The 24954-nt window shown below is 39.6% G+C and overlaps 1 protein-coding gene across 4 annotated transcripts in view; it reads left to right on the forward strand.

The window, feature by feature from the left end:
• Positions 1-3752: 3752 nt before the first annotated feature.
• PCGF5 (polycomb group ring finger 5) overlaps positions 3753-24954 on the forward strand; it is a 58155-nt gene continuing 36953 nt past the window's right edge. For 2 of the 4 annotated variants that reach the window (XM_030951203.1, XM_030951207.1), the window contains exons 1-3: positions 3753-3850; positions 13742-13852; positions 18815-18886. The gene's annotated coding sequence lies outside the window, so the exon portion shown is untranslated. The remainder of the gene's footprint in view (positions 3851-13741; positions 13853-18814; positions 18887-24954) is intronic. The other 2 variants (XM_030951205.1, XM_030951206.1) reach the window with 2 other exon arrangements.

The raw sequence follows: 24954 nt of genomic DNA on the forward strand, positions 1-24954 counted from the left end.
ATAAAACAATGCTCAAGTTGAAAATATCCACCAAAAAGCAGAATTCACAATTTAGTCTAACTGCTGATATGAGATATTCTGTAATTACAGCAACACTGAGCTGTGCTCAGTAAAACCCAAGAGTGCCTTTTGCTGACCAGTAAACAATTGATAACCTTGCTTGGAGAGCAAGTTAATTAGTAACACAAACATAATGAAAAATCATAGTGTAAAATAGTATTTAAAATAGCATCATGATTTTAAATAGGGAGTTAGGAGCGATGATACCCTCTTTTCAAATGGAAGTAGTTTGAGTGTCCTAGTACTCTGCTAAAGTAGTCAAATTCTGGATGAAAGGGAGAGAGGAATTTATCACTCACTGGCAAGAAGTCATAAGAAAGCTGCATAATTAATGCTAGACATTTTAAAGCCATAATTTTCAATTTCTATGTAATCTTTGGAAAAGGAAAAATGACCTTGGCAACATTTCTGAGAGGGTAGGGAGGGCACCCACTGAGACTTATGTATATTAGGTCAGAAATCAAGAGCCAGAGATCCTAAAGATCCCTGATATACCAAAAGGTTGTGGCTTGCCCTTCACTGGAAATTTTGTGAGCTTATTTGACCGGCAAAATCTACTAATGAATTGAAAGTTAACCCACAACCTACATGTAGCAACTGCTGAAAACCAATTAAACAAATATAATTTTGCTTATTTTTAGTTTTAGAAAATATTTCTCAACCACATATTTTACACTTGAGTACAATTTTCATGCCAGTTCTCCAAAGCTGCATTAGCAGGAGTTCCAGATGTGGCTGTGCTCTAATCACAATTAACTGACAGCTTATAAAAGCCATGATCTTAAGGGAATATGTACATTTTACAAAGCTTGGGATCAAGAAGGAAGCCCCAGGGAGCAGTTTAAGGCTTTTCTAGTAGAAATAAAATCAGCAGAGGAAGTGAAAGAAAGATAATTAGAGAACTGAGTCTTGAACCAGGCAAACCATTTTCTCCTGTATGCAAAATCTACCATGAAACTGCAAAATCTGTTTACACTAAAAATTCAGTATCATGTACGATAAAAAATAAAAACAGAATCTATAGTTCAGGTTTTGCTACACACAAAATCAGTAGTGCCAACTCTCGTGCTTCAGTTATTAGTCTCTCGTTATTTGGCGTCTCCTAGGAGCCAAGAAAACAAGTGAGAAGTTGATAAACTTTAGATGAAAGTTACAGTTACATATGTATGTACTTATATTGAAATAGATGGCCCTCTTGGCTGTGAAGAAACCCTTGAAAAGGGAAATCTGTATCTATCATTTAGGTAGACTCAGAACATTTGGTGAGAGAACTGTCAGTACTGAAGAATGTTTTGCACTGGGGGCTTTACATGCTTTCCTTGCTTTCTTAGCAAAGAAAGTTATCTGCTCTGAGCTCTGTCCTGCCATGTCTAGACCATCACTGGTAGCTACATTTCCACCTTGAATAATTTTATCTTCTGGTATGTTTTTTTTCTGTGACTTTAGTGTCAGCATCAGTTGTTCCAGTAAAATCAATGAGTGCTCAAGCACTTTGATGTACAGGAAGGAATTTGTTCTCTTTCTGACCTTTCTTTTCAGATAAAGAACTACTGTCTTTCTCTGAAACTGTTCTTTCATGATTCAGAATTTCTTTTTTTTTTCTTTTTTTTTTTTTTTTTTTTTTTACAACTAAAAACTTATACACGAACCCCCCAAAACAAAACCCTACAAAAGTCCCCCAAACTTAATGATAGGACCCAGGTCGCAGTTTTCAGTGACCTTGATATGGGAGCCTGAAGTACAGACAGTCTAGTTTCTTTTCAGTGAAGATTCTTTTAATCTCCAAAAATACTCTACATTGTGTGACACCCATTGACTATAAACTCTAAATGCATTGCTCTGATAAAACTAATCTGGCTTATTATCAAAAATACAATTATAACCAACAGCTGACTTGACTGACAGTCAAGATCAACACTAGTCTGACCAGGAAAGCCTCAGAGTATGTACTTACTGACAGGGTTCACTGCTGTCTAAATGCATGTGGTAATGTGACCTGATTCAGATGATGTTAAAGCATCTTTAATTCAGATATCCTGGTAATTTGTCCCAGGAAGTGACTAAAAGGGAGAAGTTCTAAATAAGCAGGCACAAGAGAACTCTTATCTAGATTTTTTTAATGCAATACCAGTTGGAAAGCATCATAGATATATTAAAATTAATCTTTCGAAACTGCACTCCTACTTTTCATCTAAGAATGAAAGTTGAAGTCAGGAAAGCTGCGAACTTGCAGGTGAATGCTCAGCTCGAAGTTAGTAGCAGCAGTCCTGACTGCTGGCTGACCACTCTAGTGCTTGCAAGAAAATTATTCTAGTCAGGGCCCTTATCCCAAAGTTTGTGCAAGAGGCAACATGGAACAGGTTACAGGGACTATTGATTCTGTTATCAGGATGAGGAAGTTGAGTGCTTTACCATCAAATGCCAGGAAAACTTGATTGAGAAGCTTACTCATCTGAAAATGAGTCAGGGAAGTTCCCGTGGCGTGTACTGAGAGTGCATTGTGGGGATTCCTATTGCAAAGAGCTCTCATGGCTTATATTCTGCTATTACATTTATTGCCATTTGCTGACTGTGGGATGGGAGTAAAAGGAGCATTAAGGAGCTGCTTATTTAGAGATAATGAGTATATGAGTAATGTCATACAATTGTGTTATGTTCTGATTATTTCCTTGGTTTAAAACTGTTTATTTCAATGGAATTTACCAAGGATATGAGTCGCACCCACCCCAGCAGAAATAAATCCAGGAGAAAATACCCATTGCTGGGGTGGCCTTTTGCCTACACCGAGGGAAGAGCGCGGTGTTTCTGAGCAGTGCTGCCCACACACAGCAGCTCTCGCTGCCTGGGGCTCTTCGCTCCGCACCAACGCGCGGACACGGCGTACTGCCCAAACTTTGAAGTTTTCGGGATAGGATGCGATAAGAGCGGGCGAAGGAGAAGGGTCTGTCCCGGGATGGGACCGCACCTGTCCGGGGAAGGGGCAGAAAAGGGCAGCGGCCGCTGCCGCTACTCGGCGGGGGCCCGTCCCTGGGGCGGAGGGAGCACATCGAGCTCCCCGCTCGGGAGACGCAGCCACAGGAGCACCGAGCGGCAGCCCCTCCTCCCGAAGCGCTACCGCAGACAGGGGCGGTGGCGCGGGGCCGCCAGAGACGCCCCCGGTTACATAACCAGCCCCTGTGGGGCGGCTCCGCCGGTCCCGCCTCCGCCCCGCCGGAGGACAACGCGGAGCACCCCGGCCGCGGTCCCGCAGCCACCGGCCGGGCACCGGCTCCGCGCCGGCCTCACCGCCTCAGCGGGCACGCGCAGGACGCATGCGCATCCCAGGCCCGCCGGCGCGCCGGGCATGCGCGGGGGCGGCGGCCGGGCAGCGTCCGAGGGCGGGCGGGCGGCGGGAGCCGGCGGACCCGCGGGGCACCGGCGGCCCCGAGCCCCGCAGCCCGGCGGGGGCTCCACCGGCGGCCGAGCGGCGCCGGGGGCCCCCGGGGCGGCAGCGCCCGAGCCGGGCTGTGCCCCAGTTTGTGTCCAATCAGAGAGTGCAGCGCCTGCACCGGGCGGGCGGCAATGCGTAAACAAGCCCCGGGAACTCCTCCGCCCCCGCGCTCCCCTCCGCGCCGCTCCCCGCGCCGCCCCGCAGCCGCCCCCCGCCCGCTGACAAGTCCGGCGAGGCGCGTTCCCGCCGCTCCGCCGCCCTCCCCTCCCCCGCCCGCCCGCCCAGCCGGCGCCGCCCGCGCTGCCACACGCACCCACTCCCGCACACGCCCGCGGGTGCCCGTGGCCTCTGCAGGGGAAGGTAAGGGGCCCGCCGGGGGCCGCCGGGCAGGCGGCGGCGAGGTGCGGATGCGTGCGGGGGGGGATCATGTGTCATAACAAGTTGTTGAACGTGACATTGCTCTTGAACTGCGGCGGCGGCGGACGCCGGGCCGCCGCCGAGTAACTTTCTCCTCCAATTCGGCGCTGAGGAGGAAGCCGGCGGCGGCCGGGCAGGGCGGCGGGGCTGGAGCCGGCGGGGCTAGGAGCGCTCGGGAGAGGCTCGGCAGAGGCTGATGCCGTTCGCGATGCTGGCGGCTTCCTGGGGAGACGGCGCGCAGCGCGGCGGGGGACGAGCGAGGGCTCCGCGTCTGGCGCCTGCTGCGGGAGCCGCTGCCGCCCCGGCGAGGATTTTTCTAGCAAGGCGCCGGGGCGGGCGGTGAGCGAGGAGCGGGTGCCGGTCCGAGCATCTCCTCTCGCGGGTAGTTATCCCCGCTGATGCTCCGTGGCGGTTTGGCTCGCTTCCGGCGTGATTAGCTCGGCTTATTATGTAAGATGTCACCGGAGGAGGAGAGGCGCAAGCCCTCGGTGTGGCGGAGGGGGAAACGCACCGGTCCGCCGCGCCTTGCCCGCTGCAGGTACCGGAGCAGAGCGAGCAGCGCCGGCCGGGAGGGGACGGGAGCTCCCCTCCGCTCGCAGTCCGCCGCTGGAATACGGCTGCTCGCTTTACACGTGGGTTGGGTGTGTTCCCCAAACCTTGCCTTTGAGCAGAAACGTAACCTGTCCTGCTTCGTCTCCCATGTTTAATTGCTTCTATTCTCTCTCAAAGAAAAAATAAACATGTGAGCATAAAAAAGTTTAAGAACTTGATTTTTGCTTCCTTTATGTGCATATTTGGTAGATTAATATGATCTGGAGACGATTGAATGAATCATCAGTTCCCTGAAATAAAAGCAAGTGAATCATCTCACATACACAACTGAGAGGGAGCATAGTTGGTACGGTAGATAGTGAAAGGTTGGTGTCAGTTTCTGACGCGCGATGGGATGTCAGAAGTACAGACAATACTCAGAAACCAAGCAGTTTCCTGCGGCTGGTTTGTGAACTGTGAAAGTTTTGCACCATTCAAGTGCAGTTTTTCTGGCTCAGTAGTTAATGGTAACCTCTCTCAGTTAGCAAATTGTTACCCATTATTTTAGCCAAATAGTTAAAAGGGGGGTGTAAATGGTAAGAATTAAGTTACTGTGTTATTCAAAGTGTATTAATTTCAAATAAAATTTAAACAACACCTAAAAGTAGCATCGCACTATGTCTATAACCTGAAGTTAGAGACGGATCCCAGATGCTTTTAATCTGGGTTTTGTTTTGCTTAGTTTTTTAAAGCAAAAAAAGTCTGTGTTGAAGTAAAAAAATCCATAAATATGTATTTTTAAAAGCTAAGCCAGTTGATTTAATAAACATGTTGGAGTTGTACCTAGATAGACATCTGTTCCTGGTCCTCTTGCCTGTTGGTGTTTAAAATGGGATAGAGTCTGGATCCTATATGTAGTTGTCCTTTCAACTGCAGCTTACTTCCAAAGTGGATTTTTCATCCTCCACCGTTTTGGGACATATCCTTCTCTTCCTGTACCAAGGCAGAACTATGAATTTTACAAGATTAATTTTTCTTTTTTTTTCTTGGCATGCCTGCCACTATGAAAAAACAAAGTTACTGTTTCTAGTGGAGGGGTAGTACTTCGCACATCCAACCACCTGGATTTACAGTATAACTGTGTGAAAATCCTTGTATGTCCTGCTAGTAAACAATTCTGTTTCCTGGGGCATCAGGTGTCCCTTATCACACTGCCTGTGTTTTGTACCTCTCGCCATTCTCCATGTGGGAACAGAAAGGATTGCTTTGGTGTTTGTCCCTGCTGGGGCAAAAGTGCATGTTATCATTTTTGTTTGTCTAGAACTGTGCACTGGCAGCTCATAGTATTAATTAGAGGATTAGAGCAGTAAAGTGTGGGAAAATTGTATTACTTCAGGGTTCATTGCGTGGATTTTAACATCTCCCTGTCAGAAATTCTGAAGTGTTAACCAAGTTAGGACTGCACATGACAGTGAAAGCACTGTAAAAGAGAATCTCTTAGGTATGCTGGGTGGTCAAGGTAACAAACAGGAAAGATACTGCTTTAGTATGCATTTCATTCAACTATCAAATAGCATTCATCCTTATTTATTCAATTTCCTTAAGAAGAAGATAAAAACATACAGTGTGTGTGGCATTTTATGTGCTCAGACCTCAGCTGAAAGCAGTAAAGGAGATAATACTGAAAGTGGACTTACCACTCTGCTCTAGCTGGTTTTCCTTGCTCTATGAACACTCCAGGATTTAAAGTGGAAATGAAAAATTCTAGGTTTCACTTCTAAGCCTGCAGAATATGCAAAATAAAGTGAGATAAAAATGTATTGGTTTAAAGTTGCTCCTGTGCAGCTCTGTTTTTAGACTGATAAGCAAGTTACTGTGGAATGCACAGAAGAACTTAAAGAAAAGTGGAGGGCAGTGCAGATAAAGTGAACTGTCTGAACTTTGTATCTTCATTTTTGCCAAGTTGGGGATACATAGGAATTGTTCTTATCATCACCTGTTGATGTGTGTGTGTGTGTGTATATATATGTACACTACCTTTTTTACAAAAAAGATCTCAAGCTATAATCTTTCTGTACTTTGAAAGACTGGTGCCAACAGCATCTTCATATGTTCTTCCAGCTATCTGAATTAGAACATCCCAGTGAGGGGAAAAAAAACCAACCCAAAAGATTAGTTCCTTTTTGCAGTTTTGCCTGTAAAGACCCTTTTTAAACAAGTACAATAGTCCCAAACAAAGTTTTGATTGTTTCCCATAGAAAGACATACTGCTGGTGTTAAAAAGGGAAATCCTTTCTTCAATTGTTGAAGACTTTGCAGCAAGTACACCTTAGCTTGGGATTGTTTGGTCCCCAAATCCTCAGTTAAAAAACATTTGTTGCAGTTGTCCGGGAAAAAGTTTTATTTCTGTTATTAGACTAAATATTTGAAAGATTAAGAAACAAAGTTGATTCTGTATCAGTGTTGTAGCTATCCCTTTTGAGTGGGATAGCTGCCTTAAAAAAGCTATCCCTTTTGGTGGGTAGTGCCTTAAACATTTCTTACAATGAAGCCCATTTTCCTGATTATTGTGGTTTTATCTTTAAACTTTTCCGGTAGATGTAGTGCCATGAAAAGTAACAGCTTGACAGGCTTTGAGACTGAAGCCTGTAATGAACAGAGCAGGTGTAGCACTGGCAGCCAGTTCCATCAGGCTGTGACAAGTCAGTGTCTGTCTCAATGTGTGTCCATGGGAAATATAAGTGTTGCTGTCCTTACCTGGATTATTGCTTATAAACCAAAAATTGTTCATTGTCAAGTGTGGGCCACTTCTGGAATGAAAGTGTTACTTGAGCACTATGGTCTCAATGGCTGTCACTATTAGTTCTTACTTGTGAAACAAATAATTTTGACTGGTTACCTAAACTGAAACCATTTATTCAATTATTAATAGTGAAATTCATGCATAGGTCAGTAGCTTTCCTAACAGCTAACCAAACTGTTCATTTACTGCTGTGCATAGGTCATTACTTTGCTGTAATAGAATAATTTTGTTTGCCATTGGTTTATGTATGTTGTGAGATTTGAAAGGAATTAAGAAAGTAGCCTGCTGATTTGCCATAATATTCCTGTTTTCATAAAAGAGCTAACCAGGAAAAGACAAGTAAATTTACTTTCTCAGAAGACGTCAAAGATGAGAATAACAGTTATTGGGAGGGTCTTCACTTCCTTGAGATGCTGTTGTGTCAGTGACTGGTGCACCACAGAGAGCTTCAAGCTGCTGCAGTCTGTAGCGGTTCAAGAACTGCCTTCCCACATGGAGTCTTCACTGGCACTTGAGTTGGTGCTCATTGTTTTAGAGAGGGCACAGAGGAGATGGAGCAATGAGGGCTGGAGAACAGGTATCCACACTGCAAAGAGAGGATGCCTTTGGTGGCTGCTTTGCTCAGCTTCAGCATAGGTCCTTCCACAAGGAGGAAAACCACTTTGTGTTATATGGCAATTCTTATCAGAAAGAACCCTTCCCACACACAGCATACCAGTGGAGATGTAGCAAGGAATAGCAGTGAGACCTAAATGGTGAACAGTGATATTTTCCTGATTTATGGCTGTGATTCTCATTACATGCATGATATCGATGGCAGTGTTACAGAATTCTTTTCTGTCAGCTGAATCTGTGAGTACAATCTGATAGCAGCAGGGAGAGCCCCAGTTTGTAATTGCTGTAAAATCTCTCACATCTGGTTTGTTATTCCCATCTTTCAAACTCCACCCTACACACTTGTTTTGCTCACCTGTTGTTACATCTTAGTTTTTGAAATACAAGCTCTTGGGGAACCCCTTGTATTTCAGTCTGATTTTTTGCATTGTGTTAGATCTATTAAAGTCTTTGTGTATAAACAAAGTACCTTAAAGTAAAGGAATCCACATTTTAAGTATTCTGGAGATAGATTTCAGTGCTGGTTACTACTAATCAGATCAGACAGAGAAATTCTCTCTGCCACAAAAAAAAGTAGTAGATCTTGAGATAAAAGTCTTGAGCGATTCTTAGAGAAGTGTCGCCACTGATTAAAGCAAATGTAGTTATATTTATTTCCTTCCTTAAGAAGAAGAATGGAATATGTAAGAAACTAGACTCTTGATTAATTTCATAATGAAAACACAGTTCTTTCAGATGAAAGATCCTCTCTTAAATAGCCAATATATGTATTGAATGAAGTTGAAGATGTTTCTTTCTTTCATGGTTTTATAAAATTGTTGTTTACTTTTTTGAGGAATCATCAGTACTAGCAGCAGAGACAAAAGATCCTTTATATGATATAAATAATATTTTGAGTAAGTATTCTTGGTTGATTCTGGCTGTAGAATTTCCCTGCATACGAAGTGATTTTGAAGTGCTGCTTAATCAAACCAATATTTTTCAGCTTTCCATCTTAACTCTTTTGATATATCATAGATAAAGTAAATTTTAATGCTTTCATCCCAAATACATATTTACTAAAAGTACAAGTGGGGGTTTTTTTGTGTGGGTAGTGATCAGAGAATGCAAATAGATTTACTTGAAATGATGTACTCAGTGGCAGTTGGTGCCTTACACAGGCTAGTGTTTAAAATCTACTATTGATGTGTAACTCTTGTGTATTTATTCCTGAAAAATTAAAATGTAAATTTCCATGGGATTAATCTCCAATTCAGAATTACCATTAATTGCAGAGAAGCTCCTTCAGTTTATTTTTTGTGAAGCTGGGTGAAACCAGTGAGACTTGTAACAGAGGAGCTTTACTTTAACATCTGGCTTCTCCAGGTGTAACAGCTTCAGGTACATCCACTAGTACAATAGGGAAAAACACACAAACTGTTGGGCATGCAAACTCTTTTTCAGGTTTTGAGTAATAGCAGCAAACAATGAACCAGGGCTGCAGTTCCAGAAGACATCTACAGCCACTACTTAGAGCAAGGGAAGTGCTGCTGCTATGGCTTGTGCTCTCTGAGCCCTGGCAGTCATTAAACCCCAAATAAATTAGGTTTAACTAAACCACCAAGAAACTAGAGAGAAGTTTTCTGCTGCTCTAGAGTATTAAATGGACTTCCAGATGGATCAACAAGCTCCAGAGTGGTGCTTCCCTTCTTTTTGGTACAGCTGGTTGGTTAGATCAGCTCTGCTGTTCATCCAACCATAGGTTTAGGCCAAATTTGGAACAGTTGCTGTAAGTTTATTTCAGTTATAGCAATGAAATAGCTCATTTGATGAAAAGTGTGGTTATCACCTATATAAAACAGGGGACATTAGTATGGTTAGAAATTCTGAGGCAGTGCTCTGTCCTGGGCAGAAAGAAAACAGCTCATTCCCACCAGAACACTGAAGGCTGTAGCTGGAGTGTCACCACACACTAGAGACAGTATCTCCAGTTAAGTCTATTATTTTTGATATCCAGAAGATCTGTGAACCCTCATTTCCACATTTGATTTGGTGATCAGGACTAAGAAGTGGGGGTTTCATTCTGGCACTGGAAGTCTTTGCTAATATGTGGGTAACATTGAGAGAATAGCATAAATAGAACAGTATACATGAAGAAAACAGTTCTTTAATATTTACTGAGGGTAATCTCTTGTCTTCCTTTCTTGGATGCTTGCTAGGCTGCTGCACTGGCAGTGTGTTTGGGTCACATGGACAAGAACTGCTGGAGCAAGTTTGGTGTTCTGTGGTTCTGGACTATGAGATACAAACTCTGCATCTGAGTTCTTTCTTGGCAGAAGAGAACCCTCCCCACTCCTTCCATCCAGCTGTTTTACACCTAGATTTCTCAAGCATATCTGATAAATAAAGAACATTTGCCAACATCTGCCAAACATTGGACTTTTGGATTTACAATTTCCATGTTTTGAAGTGGGTGGGTAATATGAGAGAACACTGACAGGTAATATACTGACTGAAACCTCTTACAAGGGATGATAGCTACTTACCATGTAATTTTTACTGGATGTTTTCAATGGAAGTGTCTGGACTCTCATGAATCAAAGGAGGAATCCATAAAAATACAAATAGTTTGAAACATTAGCTTTAGCTGATGCAAACTGCAAACTGCTGTAACTCTAGCTTCAGTTTATCCACTTGACTTATGCCAGTATTGAATATGCCTGTAGACAGAGTAACCACAAGTACTGCTTGTACTTACTTTAGTTAAGTTACAATAGACCTTGCCTCAAATTGCTTATAAAATTGTCAGTTATTTAATAAATCCAAGAACAAGATTAGGGAGTAGTTGTCATTTTGCCAAGTGTAAAAATGTTTTGGTAATGTTTTCATTAAGCCAGGACCTCAGATTTGATTATTGCCCTTTATTATAAATGTATTTTTTCCTGTTCTTGTGAAAATAGAAGTGTTTGATCTAAGTATAAGCCTTTGAAAAAAATAATCTATGTTTATAAATGTTCTTAGGTGAGGTTGGTGGGAGTTTGCCCATGACATTTTCCGAAGACAGTATCTGCAGCCAAGTCATTGAGTAGAACTTTCCCTTTCTTTGTTCCTCCTTGAACAGCTCTTTTCACTTCAGTGCTTTCTGGCTTGGTATTGATTCTGTTTATTCACAAAGGTGAAGTCTGTTTGACAGGTGCAGAAGTCAAACTGCTGACAGCTTAGACTGCATGGAGCCATAGTAACTCAGCAGGAGAATTCCTGTATTTTGGGAATGATTAAGTATAAAAATTAAACTGTTCTAATATAGCTAAAGGGCCAAAATGTTAGGACATTTCTTATTTTAGGTTGTTGGTGTGACTTGTAATTTATCCATTGTAGCGCTTCTCACTTCTGTTCTTAAAAGGTTGTCTCCCCAGCATCCCCTTATCACCTGCAGGCGAGTGTAGAATGGGCATGAGAGGAATGTTGCCGGAAGACTAAGGATAGTCAGCTCAGGGAAGTTGAATACTGCCTTGGAGGAATAGTATCTGCCTGTCTTGGATACTAAATTACTATTTTTTGCTGGGTAGGTAATATAGGTCAGGGGTTCACAGATGGCCTTTCATTTTTAACAGCTGTGAGACACATGCAGCCAAATTTGCCCTTGTTTCAACATCACCAGTACAATCAAAATTGTGTGAAACAGCTATTTACTCAGTCCTGAGTGTCCTGAAAAGCTGAACCTTTGAACATCAGGTGTATGGAAATAAAGAGTACTTGAAACAGTTTGGACTTAGACTTCTCTGTCTCCCTTTTCTGTATCTGTAAATTATGGCTTACAGAGTTGTCTTGTTGAATAGGTTGTGGAGAAGATTCTTTTATTACTATTTGGGGAGCACTGAAATACTGGGGGAATGAGTGGGTATAGCTGTGTGTGATACACCTGGGAGTAAAATACTAAAAAAGGGCGTAACTGTCTTTTATACTAATTTGTTTGGTAGTAAATATAGTGTTAAAACCAGTGCTGCAGTTCACATATGTGCAAAGGCACAGATTTTCTTTCTCTGCAATTCTTTTGAAATCTGTATTTTTTACTGAAGTTATAATGATCTCAGCAGGGCCCATTTAGGTATGGAATTCTGTTGAGTTTGGCTTCATGGATATATATATAAAGAGATTGGTTTTGTCTAAAGGTTGAGTATTTAAACAAAGGAATATAATGGACAAATTGAGTTCAGGGAGAGACATCAGTCATTCAGGTATATTTTTCCATAACATACTTGGGTGTGCTGCTTGGAAGTACAAAGGTGCTATTTTATTTCTTAAAGGAATTATGCATTGAGGTGCATCTGTGTAATTTTTAAGCATATGTAAGCTCCTGCTGCCCGAGCTTGAAGAAACTGAGAAGATATCTGCTTATGTTTAGTGTAATATAAAGACAGAGTGTATTGGCTGTGGCTCAGTGCCATGGTAACACCATTAGGTTTTACCCTGAACAGAACCCTGACTAGAATATGGTTTCTAGTCAGCTTCCAACACAGACACATCTTGCTGCTAGGAGAACCATCTTGCAACTTTTCTTGTCTTTAAAACAAACAAGATTCATTAAAAATACTTCATTAAAGAAAGTGTTTTTAGGAAGCTGTGGTAGTGATCCTATAGATGAGTTCTGAATATGGAATTTGCATGAAGAAAGGCAGAATTTAGGGAAGAACTGGCGTAAGTTTAGGACAATAGAAAGAAGCCCACAATACTTGAACCTGGAAAATGCAGAGCCTTCTCTTATGCATCAGTGAGTGTGATGTTACTAATTGTGCTTATTGGAGTAGGTGAAATTTATATCGTTCACAGCAATAAACCCTCACATTCCTTGAAAGTTGTGATTGACAGTTAAGTGTTGATTCCTGTACTTTCCTACCAGTAAGAAAAGCATAAACATTGTTGGGCATCCTGTAAGGAGTGAAGCCTCAGAAGTTTTGCAGGAGCTCTTTGTAGGTTAGAGTAGATCTGACAGCTCAGTGTGGTGTTGCTGTAAGAGTGGTAGAACATTGGCATTAATGATTGTGATCATCCGTTCAGATACTGGACAGTGGTGTTGCATGAAGTGTTACATTGCATCTCACAAGCTAATTGAACTGCTAAACTATAGTCACTTCTTTCTGATCACTTTTTTCCTAAGTATTTTGTGGGCTGCACAGGTTTTAAACAGTGACTAGAAAACCTGATGTTCCATTAGTGTTCATTTTATCATGGTACCGTGAGCAACATTCCCTTGGAAGTCACCAGCTCTGCAGGCCTCAGTCTCTGGACCTACACCAAATACAAGGAAAGCAGTGATTCCATTTAAGTTCAACAGGGCATGGAAATCCAACTGCTGACTGTGCAATTGCTGCTCTTGTCCTGTGTACCAAAATTAATCAGTGTAATATGACCAGGAACTCCAGAACTTTTTTGAGTGGTTCTAACACAGGAAAAAGCCTTTGAAAAGAATCTCTTTTACAACTTGTGCTTTTATTTGTTCAGAGCACATGTAGGTGCAGGAGGAGATGTTTAGGCTGTATTCCTTCTCTAGAGGAAAGGCAGTAGATCAGATCTTTGCAGTACCTTCATTGTTAGGATGTCCCTGCAGGAGTGAACTGCATTGCAATTACCTGCACCAGACATTACTGGACTTAAGAGTCTTCTTCAGAGCTGTATTGCTGTAAGAAAATAGGTGCTAAATATTTTCATTTGATGGGGTGGAAAGCGAGGCAGGGGCTGGAGTTGCTGTCTAAGCAAATGCTTATAGTCATTTGGTTTTTGGGTCTCATGCTTGTGCTTTTCTCTGCAACACTTCTGAGTTAGCAAGGCTTCCTATTCAGAGGTGCGTTTTTTCATTGTCTTTTGTTCTTTTCTTTGCATGTTCCTTCTTGTTTCACAAACACAAGGAACTGATCAAAATCCAAGTAGAAGATAAATTTTGGAATAAGAAGAAACCTGTGTATGCTGAAAAGAAATCACAGAAGGATTGTTGAGAAGAATCTAGAGTTCAAGTTCTGGTATGAAATTCTAAATATTTTCCTTGGAATTCAGGTCACTGTCTGCTCTGCAAGACAAACCTCGCTTAGCATAGATTATAGCATGTAAAATATTTCATTCAGCTAGGCAAAGATCACTTTTTACTAGAAAAACTATGTTTAAATGGGTTCTCACTAGCATAGCTCCTACTCTGTTGTACATTGTATCTACTAAGATATGTTTCATCCTTTAACCAAATGAAGTATCTTAGATCTAAGAAAACTTTTTATATATGGAAACTAGCCAAAAAGTCAGGTCAACTTTCTAGTGCTAGATTTTTTGCCACTATTGAAAATGTTTTGAGTATGATTTTTTTTCTTCATTAAGATGTAGGAAGGAAAACCATTTTCAAATAATACTTGAAATGCATTCTTCTCCACAATATAAAATCAAAAGACAATTCATTTTTTTAACACTAAAAATGTCGAAATATTGCACACATTTAAATAAAGCTGTATCATTATTTACCTGGAAAATACCTTGGTCTATTTCTGACTCGGTTTTCACTGAAGGCACTAGCAAGCATTCCCACAATTTGAATCCGTTATACTTATTGCAGAAGTTCGAAATTTAAATCTGTGAATTTGCACAAAGCAAGAAAAAGGGTCTTGCATTTAAAATCAGATGGTTAAAACACAATGCATTTTATTTAAATTTAGAAAACCTTAATTGCTCTTTTTTCACTTCCACTAAAATTGCATAATACTTTTGCTTTTAATTATTTCCAGAATTGTGCTATGTAAATACTCATTAGACTAAAAGTTTTCTGAGTGGAATCAGGCACCTAATCCCAGAGAAATGGCTTGATTGTTTTTAATCTTATGTAGATGAACTTTCTGGTACAATTTCAAAACCTTTGACTTCGATATTGCAAGACAGAAGACTGGAAGGTCTCTGTGTATGTTTTCCAGGCCTATGTCCTAGGTGTACTTCCACAAAAACACCTGTTCAGTATTCACTGCACTGCAATTCAAGCCATGATCTCACTGTTTCTAAGTGCCAACTACAGCTGGTGTGAAGTGCTGCTACCAGAAGTTTGTTAGTTCTGTGTTCAGTGCAGCCAGAAAAAAGAACAGGGAGCAGGGAGAGGAGAAACTCATGAAAAAATTAGTTTAACAAAATGACACAGACCCTTGAGTAATAACCAGTGCTTTGGTAAAAATGAAATGGAAACATAATGTGGCAGTTTTCTTACAAGAATATAATAATGATTTCTCTACAACAGACATTTGATTCAAATGTTAGAGTCAGCTTAATTATGAAGCAAAAAAGCATCCTGAAGGAGGTGGAAGCAAAACAATGAAAATGGGGAAGGCTAAGCTTTCATGTCCTTCCACACTTAAAACCTGCAGAAATAAGTCTGCAGTGTTCAGTTGTTCATGAGGGAAACAGCAGAAAATATCACATGGGAGTAATTCTAAAATTGATATATTCCATATAAATGTGATTAAGCTCCCTGACATCAGATGAGTTCAAAGAGAAGTCTTATACACTTCCATGTGCATATTCCAGAGCTAAGATCTAAGATAATAAAATAGAAGAATAGGATAGATAGCAAAAGAGAAACCACTATGTAGAAACTATTTGTAGGTTCTGTTTACAGAGTGCCTCATTCTTCCCTCACAAAGCACAGACTTCTAAAGGAGTTTTGAAGGGTCATGGTATAATCAGCTGCCAGTGTCAAGGGGACACAAAAGAATGAAGGTAGTCTTAGATGAATGGACAAGGGGAATATCAAGCAGTTGTTGAATTACTTTGATTCAGTGGTTTTTAATGCTGTGATCATCACTCATTCTGAACTTGATTCTGGCAATTGCACATCAAGAAGGATGCAGAAATCTTGAAAGTTGTATAGAGAAAACCTAAAAGAATGATAGGGTTCTTGGCACACATGCTTTATCATGGATGGCTGGGGGCACGGCTTAGTAAAAGTAAAGCTAAGGTAGCACTTCCAGGCAGTAATCAAGCCATCTCTTGATATTATCTTTCATGAACTAAATGGAAACATTTGAGATAAAGTAAGTCATATTTAAAACTAGATTATTCAGTCTAGCTGATTAAAAGAAAATCAAATTACTGTATATTAGCAAATGAGGTAATAGAAACCAGAGTAATTCAGATTACTATTAAGTATTTTTGAATTTTTTTTACATTTGAAACTAGTAATGATTTTTAGATCTCTCTTTACAATAGAAAATTAAGAAGGATGCTTTAATCAAAATAATCTGTTAAACTTCAGGAGAAAATTAATATTTTTAGTGCAACTCAGATTAGATGATTGGCCTTTTTTTACTTGATTGTATTACAGTAAAGGTTTTGCAGTCAGTCTTTGCTGTAACTTTTGGAAGTTTAATTGCACACAGTCCTGGCAGAGAGTTCTTTGTGCAATTACCTGAAATTCTCCAGAATTCAGATTGCTGTTTCAGAAAAAGCAGAACAGAGACATCTATAACAAAAAGACAGCGGGATGACATTAATCAGGTGAGACATTTCCAAAGTGCAACATATCTAGTGTGATTTGTCAGCACTTTATGAAGGCTTGATAGGGTCCCTTGTAAAATACCTGACTACGTAAGTTTTAAATGGTCCTTTATCTTCTTTTTGGATGAGTAGTATTCAAAAAGTATGTGGAAAGTAAAGCAACAGCTGCTCTGCAAAAGAGAGCCCTGGGATACAAGGGAGAGCTATGTACTGTATTTGCATAACATGTGGGTCTCAAAGTAGGTTGGACATCTGCTTAACCATGAAGTTTTCTGTAAAAATACTGTTCCTTGTTTGTTCTGTATTAAGCCCTTCTCTATTTTTATTTTTATGTTATTTAAAAATAAACCTAGCAAAGATGTGTTGTTTTAACCATTAATAAAAACAAACCAGCTAAAGTGCAGAATGGTCCAAGATCAGCGTTCCAGAATTCTTTCAGAAAGAAGAAAATCAGACTTGATTGAATAGCTCATATTTATTTTTAAAATAAGGTTAGAGGAAATAAATATTGTGTGGAATTGTATGTCCAGCTTCCCTAAAGTAACACAGGGATGTATGTTGTGTAAAGAAAACTAACATATGCTTAGGAACCATAAGAAGACAGGATTCCTATCTTTAAGGCTCCTTCTCTTCATTGTGGCAAATTTTTTCAGACCACTGACAGAAAAGAAATATTTTGTTATGATCAATAAATTTCCCTTTTAATAACCACATTCTTTAAGCCATCTTTGCACAATACTTCAGTGGTATGCAGATAGAACTTTACTTCAGATGTGCAGTAATCTTTAAACTCCTTTAGGAGATTCTCAGTGTGCTCCAAAAAGTAGATTAAACTAGTTCTTCACTATTCATAATATTTTTCATATGTGACAGTAATGTAGTGTTTATTTTAAGAGTCAAAAGCCACAGGTTCAAATCCCCTTAAAGTCAGTAGGGAAAATTGCTTGTAATGACTTCTAACTTAGACTCTACATTGGATTTCTATTTTACCTATAAAATGTATGTATGAAAATTTAATGCAAAGTGTTTTTTATTTTTGATGTAATACAGCATTTTAGTGCTCAGTGAGAGGACATGAACAATATTCAGTAATACAAATGGTACCTTTCTATGAATTGCAGTAAAAGCAACAAGTATTTAGTGGGATGACACCCAAAAATACTATCATTTGTATCTAGTACATTCCCAGTCTTAAAAATATTTAATAGCTTGATATAAATATATGTCTGAGATTATGCCATAAATCTTCATGGCTTCTTGTAAAGTATTTATTACCATAGAAATGAAACATCTTCCTGCAGCATAGTAAACAATGTCCCTAACATCTGTCACAGTCTTTTCACACATTCTCTCCCTGGGTGAGAAGCATGTGCAGTTCATGGCTATGGTTTGGTAGAATTTTTGTGTTTAGTTTGGGGCAAGTCCGTTGACAGCATTTATGCTGACAACTCATAATCAATGTATAGCGTTACACAGAATTATTCTCACTATGCTAATTGACCTATAGGCAAACTAGAAACTGAGCTGGATGCTGCCTAGGTAAGGACTTCATCTGGCACCCAGCCCACTCCTGCATTCTTTGCATCCCTCAGGCATGTTGGTCATGTCATACCATGCCCATCTGCATCTGGCCATGGAGAAATGGGACAGCCTATATCAGCTTGTAACACAAATACAGGCTTAGTCACAAGTGTGCATAAACACCTACTCATACCTCACCAGACAGCACAACAGAAATGTGGGAAATCATTCCTTTTGTTTATTATGTTGTTTTTGTGGATTAAGCCTAATGGGCAGCTAAGCACCACAAATTGCTCATTCACTCACCCCAAACCCCTATGAGATGAGGGAAGAGAAAAACTAAGAAAATGTGGGGGTTGAGGTAAAAAAAAAAGTTTTAAAGTTTATAAAGTGAAGGATAGATGAAAGATTGAGAGGAAGGAAACAAAACAAGTGGGGCAAAGGCAGTTACTGTCCACATCCTGCAGGAAGACTGATGAACAGCCAGTTCCAAGGAAATGACAGCTAACATCCCTAAGGCCCCTGTTATTCCTTATCATGACTGGATATGGTGTTACATGGCATGGATTATCTCCTTGCTCAGTTCAGATCATCTGGTTGTATCCTCTACCAGTGTATTGCAGCCCACAGTCTGCACTGTGGTGGGAGTGAGAAAGAGAGAAGGCCTGGGTGCCAGCCAAGCACTGCTCAGCAATAGGAAGAACCTTAGTGTGCTGTCAGCACTGTTTTGGGCAGGTAACTAAAAGACCGTATGAGCTACTGGGAACAAAGTTAATTCTGTCCTAGCCAGGCCCAGTGTAGTTATTTAGCAGGACTTAGGAAGCATTTGAGACTTAAGCTATAAAAAAACTATAGAGAGCACCTGAATAACAAGACATTTTCAGGAAGGAGGAACACAGTATTTTATAGATAACCTTAGTGCTTTTGAACACATTTCATAGGTCACGTGGTGTGGGAGATGAATATTTCGAACTCAGACTGAGAAGGAAATCTGCACATAAAAGATATTCAAGGTATGTATTTCTGTATCCCATGGAAGTTGCTCAAGAGTTGAAAAATAAGAATTTGTTTGTCTTGGAAAAAAGTTTGTATTTAGGTCAGTAGATGCTCTGTTTCATTCCTCTCACTGCAGAAAACAGACTACTTATACAGTTGTGTGCATTACATAATCCTCAACTTTCTCTACTAGAGTATCAATTTTCTTGTGCAGGAGCCTTTTGGATGTTTTGACTGAATGTCTTATGTTTGTGCCTACTCCAGTCTAACACAATGCGTTCCTTTTTTAGAGAAATGAGATCTGAAAGATCATATTTGGCATTAGTCTGGTGGAACTGAATTTTTTGCTGGAATCTACTGAGTTTTGCAGGTTTACTCTGAGTGCTGTTTTGGGAATAGAGAGAAAAAAAGGTAGTTATTTTTGTTGACACAGAGTCCATAGGGATGTAAGCAGCCTAGTGTTCCTCATGTGAGTAGTTTTCTTTACATAACAATGTTTGAATATTGTGTGAAAACTTTATTCTTTCTTGACCTCTGCTCAAATGCTAGTGAAGTGAGTCCCTGACTCCATTGTGAAGTAGAGAGTTTGCTTGAGAGCTTATGAAGTATTGGAAGTATTTTAGACAGAATAGAAGATACTTACAGTGTCTAACCATCCTGGGTTTGGGAGGTCTGAGGAAGGGGCTAGAAAAAGAACACAAATTTGGCAGTCTCAAATGAGCAGTTTCTGCTTGTGCAGTGATCACAACCTAAGCAAACATATAACAGAACACCCCTGGGACTATAAGGGCATCTTTGTGGCTTTAGGACTGAGAAGTGGAACAGAGCAGTAGACCAGAGGACCACTTTGATTCTGAATAGTCCACAGGCTATCAGCACACTTGTCTTAGGTAATGCACTGGAATTTTCTCATATAAGAATGACAGGAGTTAGAAGAAGTGACACTTTGTTCTCCCAGTTATCAATGTACTGAGGGCACTGATGGTATCCTTTATTTGATGTCTTCACTCCTGGTTATTGGGAGATTGTGGTACTTGTGCATGTGTGGAATGGGAGTAGTTTACAAGCACATTTCTAACCACACTGCAAACAGGGCAATGATGGAGATATTATATTTAACCTCACTGCAGAGTGAATCTGTAATAGTATTCTTCTATTTCCAACCAAAAATACTTTCAGTTAATTACAAACATAAAACGAGACAGTATTTCTGTTTCAGTGATTATTGATATTAACTGCTGCTTTGTAAATGAGTGTAACTGTGCATTTTTATTTCCTTTTTAGTAAGTCATGTATAGCTGTAAAACACTATATTAACTCTAGATGTGTATTAACAAACAATCTCTTCATCACAGCAGAGGTAAAAGTACATTTAAATACATTATAGAGACATAAAAATAACTTGTTTCAGGAAGTCATGATGGTATTGTGTGGGATTAGGCTGTGTAAACAGCAATATTCATGTTCATGAAATGTTTGTTAGTATGAAAAAGATGAGTTGATGGGTCTGAATCTTAGCCATCTTAAGTGATCATTTGCTCTTGCTTAAAACCAAATTCAAAAATGCAATTAAAACAAAAAGTTCTGTTTCAGTCGCAAGCATATAAAATTTTGTATCTATAAATACAGATACACACTATATAAGACATGAAGTTCTGAAGAATCCAGCTTTTTATCTTCAAATACTGCATCTTGCAAAATGTTTTACTTGCTTCCATATGCTGAAAATTTGAGACTTAACTCTTAATTTTTTACCAATCCTGTTCTAAAACTATCTGCCAATATCTTGACTATTTTCAGGAGCTGGTATCAATAGCTTATAAGCCAAAATGTAGGCTGAATGTTCAGTATGGCTATTTTTTTTTAAATAAAATATCTCACCTCAGAGATTAGCTGTCTGGTTTAAATGCATGTCAAATTAACATTCAGATGAAGACTAATGTTGTGATTAACACATTGTATTGGAATTTGAGAGTTGGAGGTTTAATTCCTAGGCAGTCATGTCTTCCTGTGTTGCTGACATCAAAAATTATTGGGAAACAGCTAGAAATATTTTAGTCTTTATATAAAACAGGCTCAGTAATGCATCCTTTTCTTAATACAGTTTACATTGTAGACATTTTAGAGCAGATGGACTCTCAAAAGGGTATGTTTCCACTGCAGCTGAAGGTATTAGCTAAATGGATATATTTGGATATATTTGCCCTAAATGTAATCTAGCCAGTTTTGTTAAATACCAATAAAAATACTGTCAGGTGTTTCAGTAAATGGGACCCAGCTTGCCCTGGAGCTTGTGTGACTAAATTATGCTGATATATCTGCTCACTTCTGTTATTAATGGGGTTCACTAGTTCAAAGAATGGATCTGCTTTTCCCTTTCAAAAAACAATTTGTTTTCTTTTTAACAGTTTTTGTCTTACTCCTTTACTAAATACTGCAGTCAAGCTTTAGATTTTCTTCTGATTTATTTTCTTGTAGAGGCAACGATTTTCCATCCTCTGTCTTCCCTTGGCCCTCTCTGCCCCAAAATACACAGGCTCTTCCTTTGTGCACAGAAGACCAAAAGGCATGCCTCTGTGGCCGTTTTGCTTAACAGAGCTCTTTTACTGGGCAGTACTAGTTGAGAGTTGCCCCAGAATTCCCAAAGTGTATGATTTCCTTGGTGCTTTCAGAAAAGCAGAAAACAGACCTAATTAAAGCTTGAGTCCATGGAGTTTTGCCCAGATTTCCCTGTAGTGGGACTGTGATAATACATAGCCTGGACCCTAAATTTGGCTACCCTTATTCTCATCCTGAACCACACTCTACAGAGAGCCCATTTCCAACCTGAATTACCCAGTTCTGGAATGGCAGTCTCCTCTAGGACAGTTGGGTTGTAGGTGTTCTAAAGTCAAGTAGTGACCTGAATATAAAACTTAGTTGATTGAGAAGAATTCTGTACTGTGAAAGGACATCTGCAATTTGAGATTGAGTTTTCCTCTTCAAGAAGAATTTCGACTCCTGTTACATAAATAATATGGAATAACATCTCTACCCCAAAGCTATACTATTTTGAAAACACAATTATTTCTCAGGAAACTACATTTGTTCATCAGATTTTGAGTTAAAATTTAGTGCCTCTAAGAAATGGAGCAACCCACAGAAGCAGGGGAATGCAGAAGGGAGCCAAGAAATAGAAAAACTTGAATGAAGGGCAAAAAGAGGGAAGTTGGGCCATGCAAAGCAGCCATTAACCCAGTTTAACAGGACTGTATATTTTGCTGTTATGCACTATTCCAGGAAGCTTACTATAATGGTAGTTTTGTCCTTAAATTAGTAGCTTTTTCATAATTAAAATCTTTAGACACATCATGGAGCAAATGGGAATGGACACAAATCTGCAGTGCAATCTGATGCCAATCTGTACTGATCTTTAGGAGAACCCAGTGGATTTGTTTAGCTGACATTATGATGCTCAGCACAGTGGATCCCAATGGGTAATGTAGACAAGGGAGGTGACAGAGGCAGTGCAGGCTTGGGTATATCCCAGGTAACCACTGGTCTCAGGAGAGACCAAAGTCATGGTGTGAGACCGCAACCCAGCACTCACCATGGCATTCGCCTCTGATACAGCTCAGACTCAGCTGGGGTGGCCAGCACCTTATACACTTTCTGTTTGCAGGTAGCCTAAAACTGCATGAAGTGAACATATTCCTGACCTATTGAGTAATTCTGGTTGGTATTTCACAGCATCCCTGAATCACTGAGGTTGGAAAGGATCTCTGGAGTTCATCTATTCCACGCCCCCTACTGAAAGTGGGATCCATACATGAGATTGCTCATGACCTTATCCAGTTTGGTTTTGAAAGTTTTCAGTGGTGGAGGCTCCACTTACCTTTACTATTTCCCACAGTTACAAGTTTATTGTTCTTTGGCCACTAAGTGCCATTTAAATTGGCTCCTGTGTACCTCAGTGACAGTGGTTTGGAAAATAACACCATTGAAAGGTCATGTTCATAGCAAGGATGTTTGCTCTAACAAACATAGTAAAAGTGACTTTTTTACTGAGTAAAAATTGTATGTAAAGATTTGGACAGGTGTTCCTAAAATCCAGACGAACTATGGAGTTGCTTTTTCCTTCTTTAAAAAAGTGACTGGATGCAATCTATCTTCAACAAACCAGTACACTTTCCATTTCTCTTTGTTATGGCTATCTTAGGTGGTTTTGTTAGCACCACATTAATTGCACCAAAAGCATTACTTTTCAGGAGTATTTTTGAGTCTCTCTACTGAAATTCATCCCTTATTGACTGAGGGACATTAACATAAAATAGGATTATAAGAAAGCAGTTTCAGTACCTCATCTTAACAGTTTTCAACCGTTTTTGAGTTTTTTATACTATTAACTGATATATAAAGAAAAAGGCAGGGTAAAGATATTGCTTCACTGGTACTAATGTTAAGAAAAACAGATGCAATGAAGAAAATGGTACAATAGATTTTAAGTATATCAGGTAAAACTGTGAATTGCTATTCTGTGTTTGAAATTATCTGTTTTAAACATATTTTGTAACAATGGTTTCTGTCAGGAATTTGGTAAGTTGATGCATAATGAAAGACACAGCCCCCAAATACATATTTTAGTTCCTGACTGATAGAGGGTTATGATGGCACCAGTGTTTCTGACAAGTTTAAAAGACACAGGATAAAACATTAGACAGAATTCCATATTTCTCAGCAGGAAAAATGTAAATCTCCTTAATTTTATTCCTACTGAGCTGTGGCAACTGAGGTCTTGTATTTAACTTTGAATTATTAAATAGACAGCATGATGATGATAGGAGCAGACTATGTGTTATATGTATCAACAAGTTCTCATAAGCCAAATTCCTTGTCAAAATTTCATATTCCCATCTATGTATTTGTGATAAAGGGAAATAATTTTAAGAGTATTATGCCTTTTACTCTTACAAGCTTCCCAAGGATATTAGATTAGGGAATGGAGTGAGATTTGCCATATAAATTGATAGGTAAAACCTTCTAGCTTCATGCCTCTAGAACCTAAAGTTATTACAGCACTGAAGAAAATAGTCACATCTAAAAAAAACTCAGTAAAATGCGTACAGATTGTAGTAATGTAGAAAGGTCAGAAATTGGATATCTTTAGCATAGTTTATCATTTGCTTTGGAAAACCATTCTTGAAATGTATTTAACATTTATGGGAGCCCAGTTCATTACAAAATGTGTAAGTTCATTACAAAAAGTAAAAATGTTTAGGATATGTTTGTGCTTTTTCAAGTGTGTTGATACAGTGAAAAGTCAGCTGGCAATCTGAAGATGAGCTATATCTGTGCTAAATCTCATCTCATAGAATCTCTTTGTGTTTGACAGTCACTATAGAATTTGGAACTCTTGCAACACAGAAACAGCAGTGAGGTATAAAACGAAAGAATGATGCATTCTCTCTGCTGACTTACACACCTTTTTAAGATATAAGGAGGTGACTGTTACATATATCTGTACATTCCTGCATGAACTTCCAGACTAAAGCTTGATGAAAGCTGATAGTCACAATTTTAATGAGCACTGTAGGCTTGCATGGACTCTGGGTATGCATAGTGAAGCAGGATAGTAAAAATCCAGGCCCAAAGATGTAACATAAATACAGTTAATCTGCCATGTTATAGATGGCAGGTAATACAGATACCCCTGCAGAGGAATGTAGTGATTTCTGTAAGATTGTGAGGAGGAAATTAAGATCTGTTGATCTATATACAAAACAAGATTCTTAATACAATGATCCAATTTGTACATTTGTTAGATGTTTTCATTAAGTGTCATATATTTAAGGACCAAAACAGGTATTATTTTGTTGTATTCAAACATCCTGATTTCTAGAAGGGCTTTGCCTGTACTGGTATGCATTTTGGACTCAAATGCATGTAATCTCCTGAAGTATTAGCTACATTTCTCACCAAGATTTTATTCCTTCAGAATTTTGTAGCAAAGTAGTCCACAGTTATGTCTAATTGATGAGACTGGACAAGTTCAAAATGTGAGAATGAGCTTCAGCAGGCAGTACAATTTTGTAAAAGCAGGATCGTG

Source organism: Camarhynchus parvulus, chromosome 6 (genome assembly GCF_901933205.1).
Source record: "Camarhynchus parvulus chromosome 6, STF_HiC, whole genome shotgun sequence".
NCBI lineage: Eukaryota > Metazoa > Chordata > Aves > Passeriformes > Thraupidae > Camarhynchus > Camarhynchus parvulus.